The sequence below is a fragment of the Manis javanica genome, chromosome 9, assembly GCF_040802235.1.
Source record: "Manis javanica isolate MJ-LG chromosome 9, MJ_LKY, whole genome shotgun sequence".
Taxonomy (NCBI): Eukaryota; Metazoa; Chordata; class Mammalia; order Pholidota; family Manidae; genus Manis; species Manis javanica.
The window spans coordinates 84,057,448-84,069,120 of record NC_133164.1 but is presented as its reverse complement, the minus strand read 5'-3'; the positions used below and the strand labels follow the sequence as shown (position 1 = coordinate 84,069,120).

Sequence of the window (11,673 nt, the reverse complement as noted above, 5' to 3'; positions counted from 1 at the left end):
CTTTCACTGAAGAATGATGTTACAGTTTTACACCAGATTGGTGGGGAATTTGATCTTTACCATTTACTTCAAAGCTACATGTGTTGGTTTCTACGCCTCTCATTCAAGTCCCAGCTCTCTGACCCTCAGTGTCTGGGGACAGAGTCATGGCCTACAAGCAGGTATAGCTGTCTTTGCTACTGCCATATCCAGCCTCCTCAAAGTTCCTTCTTAGCTTTCTTCAGCACAGCTGAAAGGGTGCTGTGCTGGAGTATTCTCAATACCTCTACCCCTACATCCCTCCAGATGGTCTGCTCTAGGTAAATGGGATCACATGGGGTCAGCTGATGGCCAGATGACAAACCTCTGGGCTAAGCTGGGCCAGACTGGGAGGGCTCCCTTCACCAACACACTGGTATCACGTACTAGAGTGGCGCAGGACTGAAGTCAGCATTCTTTAGGTCAGTGCTCAGAAATTACCCCCAAACTTTAAATAAAAGCCATTTTAAGACCTGCTTTCTCCCTAAAGTCTTTATGCTCAATCTCTGTAATTGTACTCCATTTACTCATAATTGTTAAATAAGAAACGTAATGTTTCAATATGTGTATTTTTAGATGTTATATGCACATTTTGGTGAATACTTAGAAAAAGGCATTGATTCCAAGTGAAAACAGCAAGAAATAGAGCAGGTATCAAAAATAGAACTTAAGGCTAAAAACAAAAAAATCAAAAACTAATGTCCCTCTACAATTCTTTTCCTCCTTCCGCATTGTTACATTTTCTCTGATCACTAGAGCATGACAGAAGTTTAAGCACAAACTACAAAAGAGAAGCCTAAAAAAATTCTCCTTTTTAAAGAGATGGATTTAAGATCTTTCACACAATAATTTTTAAAAGAACACAGTGAACAAGGAAGACAAGTCAAAAGATAAGATTTAAAAAAAAAAATGAACGTTAAAACATGCTTGACCCCTCTTCCTTATCCAGCCGACCACCCTGTAACATCATCTGTGTTTTTTGTTTTGTTTTGTTTTGTTATTTTGATTTTAATAATGAAAGTTTCAAAACTCATCTTTGGTGTGAGAAGCCAGAAGAGTGATTATCTTTGTGGGATATTGACAGAAGGTGGCAGGGTGGGGAGAGCCTGCTGGGTACTTGATCTGGGTGGTGGTTACAGGGTGTGTGTGTATGCGAAAATCCATTAAATCCACTTAGCAACGTGGGCCCATTAGTAAGTCATACCTCCATAAGAAAGTTTTTAAAAATCGGTGAAGCTTTGATCTTAACTAGCTTATTAAGAGGTGCAAAAAGCATTTCTGGTCACCTGGGGGCAATGCTCTATGCTGCCTGAAAGCTCACACGGTGTGTTCTGTGGACGCAATGTGGGGCCCACAGATGGCACTGTGCGTCCCAGGTATATCCAGATGCCACTGAATCAGATGGGTGTCTGGCCCCTGGAAGTGACCACAGTGTGGAGGGGGATGCTTGCAATACAGAAAGATATAAAATGATACCAACCTCTGTTCCTCTTAACTATATTGACCAAATATAATTGATGTCAATAATTACTTATTATCTGACAAATTTTTATGCAAATCGTATATAGACTTTAAAATATCTATACAAATGACCTCATACTGAATACTGTCCATAGCTGGCTTTTTTTTCACTTAAAAACATATCTTGGAGATATTTTACATGTATACAAATTTACCTCATTCTTTTTAACTGGTATACATTATTTCATTGTGCATCATAATTTATTTAATAAGTTTCTTACTAATGGATGTCTGTGTTATTTCCAGAATTTTGTCATTACAGTTACTGTAATGAACATCTCTCTAGGCGTATAAATAGATATGCTTAGGCAAAAATATCCCACAAGGTAAATTTTCAGTAGAAGAATTAATGGGTCAAATGATACAGTGCATTTAAAATTTTGCTAGACTGTGTTAAATTACCCTTCCAAAAGATTTACCAATTACCATTCAACCAACCATGTATTAGAGTGCCTATTTCCTCTCACCGTGGCCAACACTGGGCATTGCCAGTCTTTTATATTTTTTGTCAATTAGATGTAAAAATATGGCAAGGGCTAGATTTTAAGATCATAATTAAATGATTAAGATTACCTTAATGTACTTAATGTACTTCCTTATATTTGGTCTAATACCAAAATTAGACCAAGACAGGTCCCTGTCATCTTTAAGTGCCCGGTGTTTTACATTTACCAGCCTGTCCATTTTTTCTATCATAACTGTGGAAGTTTAACAATTAACCAGATTTCTTATGCTACTAAAGACTACCAAGAGGCAATTTACATATATATGTGTTTCAGTCCCTCATCTAGTTTCAAGAAAACTTGCCCTAATGGGCACATCGTCTGCATTTGTACACAGTGTACACTTCATTGGCTACACTGTGTCCTGAGACCTGAACAGTGAGTGATATGGCAGCTCCCAGAACAAGCAGGCTAAAAGGAAAACCAGGTTATGTTTCACAGAAGACACACAGTTTTCTCATGTTAACCCACTGTAGATTTTCTCTCTTATTTAGTAGGGTTCATCCTAATAGCTACCTGCTGATCCTTCAAGTAGGGTAGTGTACAATATGCTATCTTGATATTGCTTCAAGCAGAAATACAATTGTTGAATACCAATTATGTTACTTTGCATCTGGCCTCCCCAACTTCTGTGAACATAGTTGGGAGGAACACATCTATTTACAGAAAGGAAAATGACACTCAGCAACCATATGAATTCAAAGGCATTACATGGAGCACACCTGAAATACAATTTCAGACTTGAAAACCTTCAGTGCTTTAAAAATGATCACACACAGCTAACTTGCACTACTCCCACAAGAAAATTCTAATAACTTTAAAAGTTTTTACAACTTCCCTTTGAGCTACAAAAATAAGCATCTATCTGCCATGAGCAAATCTCTAGAGTTTGCTGATAAATATAGTTTGCTATTTAAGCCCTCTAAAAAGTATCTGAGAGTATTATCTGCCACAGGCATGTTTTTAAAGCAACCACAATAAACTCTGGAAAAGAAGAGATAAAGGAAAAGAGAAGGAAAGAAGGAGAGGAAGACTTTGAAGGAAGAAGAGGGAAGTGGTGAGGCTGCAGCTGAAGAGCACAGGGGCAGCAGGGACTGGGTGGTTAGAGGAGGGGGGGGCTCTATGGGGGAGGGGAGAATTATATTCAAATCTGTATCTGTCCAGCCTCATTTCTTTCTCAGTTATAAAAGGTCACACCTGTCAATTTAGAAGTTTCTCTCAGGTTTATTAATATCTACCCATATTCCTAGATCTGTAAGATGGAATACCTATTACTACCAAGATACTTAGAGAACATTTGTAATAAATGCTGAAAATATGGGAGAGAGATATTTGTGTCAGGGAACATGGAACAGACACACTTTTACATATTCTTTCACTAAGTACAACCCCAAACCCTGGACATTATATATAAAACATATAAAAGAAAACTGAGAAGTGGAGGAAAGAAAGCAGACCAGTTAGGGACCTCAGGACACAAGGAACAGCAGATGGAGCTCACCCTGGGTTTGCTTTCTGCCTCAGATAACCAAGACTTGGAGATGGAGAAGCCATCAACCCAGAAATGCCAACAGGCACAGAAAAAACAGCAGTAGCAGTGAGAGCTTTTTCTCTGTAGTCAAAGGACAGGGAAGGGGCCACCTGGAAACACAGCAACTCTGGGACAAGAGCCACTCTAGCTCAGTCAAACACTATAGAACATGTACTATGTTCATGGATTCGAATACTCAGTACAGCTAGCCCTTCCCAAATTGTATACAGGTTCAATACAATTCTTATCAAAATCTCAGGACTAATCTTGTATACAGACAAGATTAGTCTAAAGTTTATATAAAAAGGCAAAGGAACTAGAATTGCTGAAATGAATTTGAAAAAGAAGAATAAAGCAGAAGGAATTGTTCACCCTAATTTCTATCAAAAGTCAAATGAAGAAATACAGTGTGGCACATCTATACAATAGAATATTATAGAGCAATGAAAATATGTGAGCTGCAGATACAGGTGTGAGATGAATGAATTTTGGCCAGACATGAAAGACTGCATGCTATATAATTTTATTTATTTAAACTTTAAAACAGGCAAACCTAAACTGTATTGTTTAGGGATGATTACTTACATGGTAAAGTATAAAATAAAGCCAGGAAGTGGTTTCCATAAGAGTCAAGAAAGTAGCTACTTTCTGTGGGAGGCAGGGGAGGGGATATGATTAGTAGGAGATAAGAGGGTGCACTGAGCTAGGAGCAATATTTTATTTCTTGTGGTTAGGAAGTGTGGTTTATAATAATGTCTTCAGCTGTACATTTATACTTTATGCACTTTTCTATATACAGATTGTATTTCTCAATTAAAGTCTTTTTTTTTTTTAGGACACCAAACACCTTTACTGAAAGAAAAAGAGGGTAAGCAAACGTTACGCAATTCATGCAACTGATTTTCCGACAACACAAAACAGAGGAAAGCACGAACGCAATCCTCCACTACCACAAATTATGCAGTCGAGTTTCCCACATTTGGGGAAGTCGCAGGAGTCGGCACATTCGGCGTGCAATGGATAAGCCTCGCCCTGGGAAAATCACCTTCGTGATCATGGTATCTCCCTGCCAGGTAAGTATATAAAGTCTACTTTTAACAATAAAAATCCTACCATCTTTGATTGAAGAGGAGCAAGATAGAAGTTAGGGGGAGCAGTTGAGGTGGGGGAGGGAGGGTGGGGTTGCTCTCACAATAGTCCAGGTATGAGGTGACAAGAAGGAGGTGTGGGATGTGAATAGTTGGGATGGAGAAGAGAAATTAGAGACGATTAGAAAGTACATGGAGGAGAGTGAAAGGGGAGGATATGGTAGTCAGTCTCTAAAGATGACCCCAACACACCCCACCTGCAATGGTGTAGTTCCACACTAATTCAGGGACAGTTCATCAAAACTGGTGGAATGAGGCATAAATGACACCAAGAGACTTCCAAGGCTAGGTCAGAGAAATGTGTGCGTGCGTCTCTTGGAATGAGAACCCAGCTCTCACACCATGAGCAGCCCAAGCCGCTCAGCCGAGCTCTCAACTACCAACAGGCGTCCCCTGCCCACCACGTGAGTGGGCTGTCTTGGGAGTCTGCTCTGGCTGAGCCACCAGATGACTCCAATCCCAGCCAATATCTGACTTTCAGTACCTGAGAACCAACAACCATACCCACCTGAGCCCAGTTTGCCCACAGAATCATGAAAGGTAGTAATATACTATTATGTCCTTGGGTCTGGGGAGGTTTGTTATGCAGCTGTAGATAATCAGAACACAAAGATAACTCTACAGTGCCAAGCTTGGGTGACTGGAGGGACAATGATACACCTGAGATGGGCGATGTGGGAGGTAAAGGAGGTTTGGGTGGGGAAAATAAGTTTAGTTTAGGATTTGGGGATCCAGTAGGCATTTGTATTACAAACCTGAATCCCAGGGAAGAGATCTGGGCTGGAGACAGAGATTTGGAAGACACAATTGGGGAGCCGTGAGTGCATTACCCTATTGAGAAGCAGGATCTTCTTCTTTGAGGACTAGTCCCAAGATCATTTCCTCTATGAAGAACCTGCCAACACTGCTCTCCAAATGCCAACTACTCTTTCCCCAGTAATTTAGTAGTTCTTTGAAAATATCTTTTGTAGACCTTACCATCATGCCTTGTGATTATTTGTTTACATGTCTTATCTTCCCTGATAAATTGTAAGGTGACCCAAAAATGAGACCATCATGCCTTGGTGGTCTAAGGTGGGTCTAAGGTGACCCAAAATGAGACTAACTTATACCTACCAAAGTGAGACTAACTTAATCATGTATTTTATAGTCCCTGAGGACAAGGAAACCTGCAATGGAAATCGAATGAGTGAGCAAATGAATGAATGCATGACTACTTACATCTTACATAGGTATATATATATCAGCTAAAGTCAGGATATGTGAATGTGAAAATTAATAGGCATTAGCTGTTAATATCTTACTGAATGAGCTAATTTCTTAGAAGGCTAAAATTAGAAAATAGTGTGCTATTGATGAACAAAGAACTGTAAAGAATGTGTTTTCCTCTATATTTTACTCCTCTTTTGGACTTACTTCTTTCCAGAGATGATTTCTAATGCCGCAAATGTATCTTCTATCTGGTACTTAATTAGAAAAATTAGATATTTTCTATTAATCTAATTTCTAATTAAAAGAGTTTAATTAGAAAAGTCTGAGATTTTCCCAGCATATTTCAGATTATATTTTGAATATGCTCTTCTTTTTGAATGAATCAAATAGTTAGAAAAACAAAACAAAAGGAAATACATTAAAATTTTGTGAATTAAGAATACATTAAGAATACAAGAAGACGGGCATCTATGGGTTTTTCTCTTTACCCATTAAGGGCTTTTAAATAAATGAGTTACACAGCTTCAGGCCCTTCTTATACCTACCAGTATTGACTATTCTAGCAAGTTATTAGGACAACCCTACTCTAAAACCTTTGATTTTTATACCATGGAGTACAATGTATTTTATTTATAAAAATAATAAAGTATACTTATTCACTATGTAAGACCTTGTTCACCATGTAAGAACTTGTTTGTTATGCTTCAGAAGATTGGAGACTGTTGAGATATAGGCTTGGGGTTGATTAATGACTGTGCATTGAGTCCCCTATACAGAATTTTATTGTTGTTAACAACCATTTGATCAATAAATATGAGAGATGCCCTCTCAAAAATAAATAAATAAATAAATGAATGAATAAATAAAGTATAATTAATTTACTTAAGATTTTAGAGGAGGCAGTATCAGAATTTAAATCATAAACCCATAGGCTACCCTATAAATTTAGTTTCCCATCCTTCCCATGAGCAAAGAAAACAGCTGGGTTTATCCATTCATGGCTGACAAATCCATTGTTGGTACCGTACTATCAAAGTTACTTTTGCAAATGCAATATCTGGCATCATTTTAATTTCAAGTTATCACATGTACTTGAATGAATCTTTAGAGAGAGAGAAAACTGCTAATTTTGAAGGGCTGCCAAAGGTACTAAAATATTCCGCAGACAAGAGATCTGCCAAGTGCTTCAAAAGCCCAACTGAAATTACACCCTAGACATAGAAGATTTGGGGAATGTTAACAAAACGAGAATATGAGTTACTCAGGTACTTTGAAACCTGAACTGTTGAAACTGGAAGTAGCTATAGCTTCATTCAAGGTCAGGGGTTGATGAGAAAGTGTCTCTCAAGGAAAAGCAAAATTGTTCAATGATCACTATCACTGCACAGCTGGCCAGACTTTTGATGGAAAGATTGAAAGAACAGAGAAACTGTTAAGGATGCTAAAGAGACGCCTAAAAATAGTCTAATTTCTAAACACTGGGCTCCTGGATTATTCACTCATTCAATAAAGATGAAGCGCCTACTATGGTCGCTGATGCTGCCAACAACATGAAGCAGCCCCTTTGGAGCTAGTGGTGCTGCGTTGTTTTTTTTTTTTTTAAATCAGGAACAAAGCTACGCGCTCAGTTGTTCTATCACTGTGCAGGATATGACGTTTTCCAGTCTTGCCAACCCAAAGCCATCTCCCCCTTAAGCCTCTTCAACCTCACACCATGCCCCTCCCTTCTGAGTCCTGGTCTCAGATTCATTGGTTTCCAATTTTGGCTGCAAATTAGAATCACATGAAAAATTTCTAAACACTTAATGCCTGGATCCACCCTTAGAGACCGTCATTCAACTGCTCTGGGGTTGGGGTGAGGTCCAAGCAGGGGTATTTTTTCTAAGCTCGTAGGTGATTCTCTGCGCCGGCCTTGAGACCCACTGCCTTAGAGCTGGCCTCCTCCCGCTCGGAGTCCACGCTGCAAGCTGCTGCTCAGCTTTCCCCAGGGTTTGCAAGAATCACCTTACCTCTGAGTCATGTGACGACTTCCCCAGGAAGAAAAAGCTCTCTCCTTCGTGTCCCACTTGGCACTCTGCAGAGTTCCATCATACACCTGTAGCGAGTTAATGAGCTTTTTTCACGGACAGGTCTCTGCTTCCTCTGAGTTTATGGGGGTAAGGTTCATCAGTGCATTCCCTGTATTAATTATTGTTGCCAGGAGGGAGGAAGGACAGGTATAAACTACTTTTAGGACTCCATCTTTTCTGGTTTAAACTTCCAGAATCCCCTGGGGGAATATTTCCAAGACCACTGGTATTCCAGAGGCCCATAAATTCTCCAAATGCTCTACCACAGACCTGGCAGGGGAGATAGGCAATAGTGGGGCCCATGGGAGAGAATGTCTCAGGCTGTAAAAATCCACCTTAGGCCCAACTGTTGGGACACACTCCTTGAGGCTCTTTGCAGTCCATTCTGGTATTCTGGAAATAGCAATAATAAAAATAGCCATGTACCAGGGACTGTTCTAAGATCCTGTTTTCCCCCATCTTTTTTGAGGTATAATTCACAAATGAAAATTGTATGTACTTACGGTGTACAGCGTGATGTTTTGATATATGTATGCATGGTGGAATGATTACCACAATCAAGCTAATTAACATATACATTGCTGCATATAGGTACCTTTTTCTTTTTGTGGTAAGAACGTTTAAAATCTACTTTCTTAGCAAATTTCAAGAATACAATACAGTATTATTAACCACAGTCATCATGCTCTACATTTGATCTGTAGAACTTATTTATCCTGCAAAACTGAAACTTTGTAGCCTTTGACCAACATCTCTCCATTTCCCTCACCCCACAGCCACTGGCAACCGCCATTCTACTCTCTGCTGTGAGTTCCACCTTCTTAAGATTCCATCTGTAAGCAGGATCATACAGTATTTGTCTTTCTGTGCCTGGCATATTTCACTTAGCATAATAGCCCCCAGGTTTATCCATGTTAACTCGGGTGACAGGATTTCCTTCCTTTTTCAGGCTAAATTACAAATTGTATATGTACTGTATGTGTAGACCACATTTTCTTTATCTGTTTATCCATGGATGGACATTTAGCTTGTTTCCACAACTTAGCTATTATGAAGAGTGCTGCAATTAAGGTGGGAATGCTAATCCTGATTTCCATTTTTTGGGGTATACCCAGAAGTGAGATTGTGGGATCACATGGTAGTTCTATTTCTAATTTTCTGAGGAACTTTCATACTGTTTTTCATATCAACTGCACCATTTTGCATTTCCACCAGCTGTGTGTGCAAGGGTTCCCTTTTCTCCACATCTTCACCAACACTTGTTATTGTTTATCTTTTTGATAATAGCCATTCTAACTGGTGTGAGGGGATATCTCATTGTTGTTTTGATTTGCATTTCCCCAGTGTTTAGTGATGTTCAGCATTTTTTCATATACCCGCTGGCCATTTGTATGTCTTCTTTTGAGAAATATCTGTTAAGGCTGTTCATTCATTTTTTGGTGTTATTTGCTGCTGTTGAGTTGTTTGAATTCCTTATGTATTTTGGATACTAGCCCCTTATGAGATGCATGGTTTGCAAATATTTTATCCCATTCTGGAGGCCATCTCTTCACTCTGCTGATGGTTTCCTTTGCTGTGCAGAAGCTTTTTTACTTTGATGCAATCTCGTTAATCTAATTTTGCTTTTGTTGCCTGTGCTGTTGGGGTTATATTAAAAAAAACATAACTATTATTTCACAGTGACCTATGATCCTATTTAACCAAGGGCTAAGAACTTTTGGCATTTTGACAACTTTTGATATTTTGCCTTCCCCAGATCAAATACTAAGTGAAATCTCAATCTCAAACTGACTTTGAGATTTCCCAGAGGCCCCCTGGAAAGTCTCACAATCTTTGTTTTCTTACCTTATAAAAAAAGAATGTTAAAGATATTTAGGTTCATTTTATGTGTTTATTGTATAAAGAACATTGTCAAATATGAAGCGATAGTGTATGGGTATGTGTATAGTTTATGTGTATGGGTAAATGTTAAAATATTTCAGGACTCATATGAAATTCCTAGAAATTTGTCAATACCCTCACTGTCCATGACATGTCCTGGTACTGCCATGACTAATATTAGACAAAAAGAATAGTATAATGTTATCAGCCATAACACCCGTGATTATTTAAAATGTACACATTGTCACATACACACACACACAAATTCCTTGTGAAAATATATTATTTTTATAAGGAATGGGATATCATCAGATCTTTCCCCATGGCTATTTTAAGTCTTTTGTCATCCATAAATAGTTGTTTTATCTCAGGCTTCCTGAAAGCATTTGTAATCAACCATGGCTGGGGTGCTTCTCTCCAACAAAAGGGGACTGTCTTGGAGATCCATGAAAAGGATTATACCAGATACTCTGGTGAACAAGCTTCTGATGGCATATCACTTAAATAACTGAGATCATACTGGCCTGCATAAGGAGTGGCAGAACTCTGGTGGAGAAGCTGATGGGGTTCATAGGATCCAACAGGAAAAGAATGACATGGGACTAAATGAACTGATGAAGGATTATTATGGCTGTTCTTTGGGACATTTTTGTTTCTTTAATGCTCCATTTTCTGGATTTAAGGAACACTTTCTGGATTAAGGAACCCTTTTCTCTTTTCGCTTACATTATCTATGATAATTTAACAAATCATTGTTTTTTTCACATAGGACCCAGGTCTCCCTCCCTGTCTTTCTCCCTGCTACTTATCTGTCTGTCCATCTACCTAACTAAAACATAGGACCCAGGCCTCCCTCCCTGTCTCCCTCCCTGCTACTTATCTGTCTGTCCATCTACCTAACTAAAACAAAAGTTTCATGAGACAATTCTTACTTTTGCTGTATAAGATACATTCTGGCTTTTTTATCTTCTAGTTCATTTTTAAAAACTTTCTGGCTCTGACATGCTATATTCACTTAGTCACCCCACAGGGAGAGAGAGCGTGGGCCCCCACTAGTGGTGTGTGGGGTCACCCTGAGCTGCCAGGGTTCAAGGCCCCAGTTCCTTCTCAACCCTCCATCATTCTGGCTCTGGCTCTGCAGAGAGGCTTAGCATTTTAAGAAGGTTTCTTCATGGTTTTACCTGCAGGGAATGAATGTGCCAATCAGCAAACATGAGTATCTGCCCACTGATATTTCTCTCAATTAATTGATATTTGATTTAATTAATCAATTAGTATTAATCGGAATTCTGTTTTATGCACCTATCTCTTGTGGAAAACCTGAGGAGCTTCACCTCTGGATGCCCTGTCATCTCCTGCAAGGAGCAGGCCTCTGGCTAGACAGAGGGCTGCCACGTGATGCTGCCAGGGGGGCACTCCTTTCAGGAGAGTCATGCTCACAGCAGTTTATAAAGACAACAAAGATCCTGCTGGCGGCTGGCACTGACATTACTGTGAAAGCCTTGGTAAATTTGTGTAAGCCTTTCTCTGTTTACCCAAATAAGAGTGTTTAATGGAGATGGCAGGCTCAAAGCTTGTTTTACAAAGTGTGTAGCACTTGTCCTTTGGGAGTAACAATTACAGACTCACTTCCAGCTGATTCATAGATGATACACCAAAGTATCATGTAGTGGAGAGTGGGTCCTGCCCCTGGAAGCTGTACAATAAGTGCAGCCTCTGGGAGGAGCTAAACCTAAAACAATATGCTTATATGCATGCGTGCTTCTTTAACAGTGCATTACATTCAGATA

The 11,673-nt window shown here is 39.3% G+C and overlaps 1 non-coding gene across 1 annotated transcript; it reads right to left on the bottom strand.

Annotated features, from left to right (window-relative positions):
* Positions 1 to 4,491: 4,491 nt before the first annotated feature.
* Positions 4,492 to 4,654, bottom strand: LOC118972543 (U1 spliceosomal RNA). Its single transcript, XR_005061579.1, has one exon. It is a non-coding gene; the product is annotated as a U1 spliceosomal RNA (small nuclear RNA).
* Between the last annotated feature and the right edge of the window lie 7,019 nt (positions 4,655 to 11,673).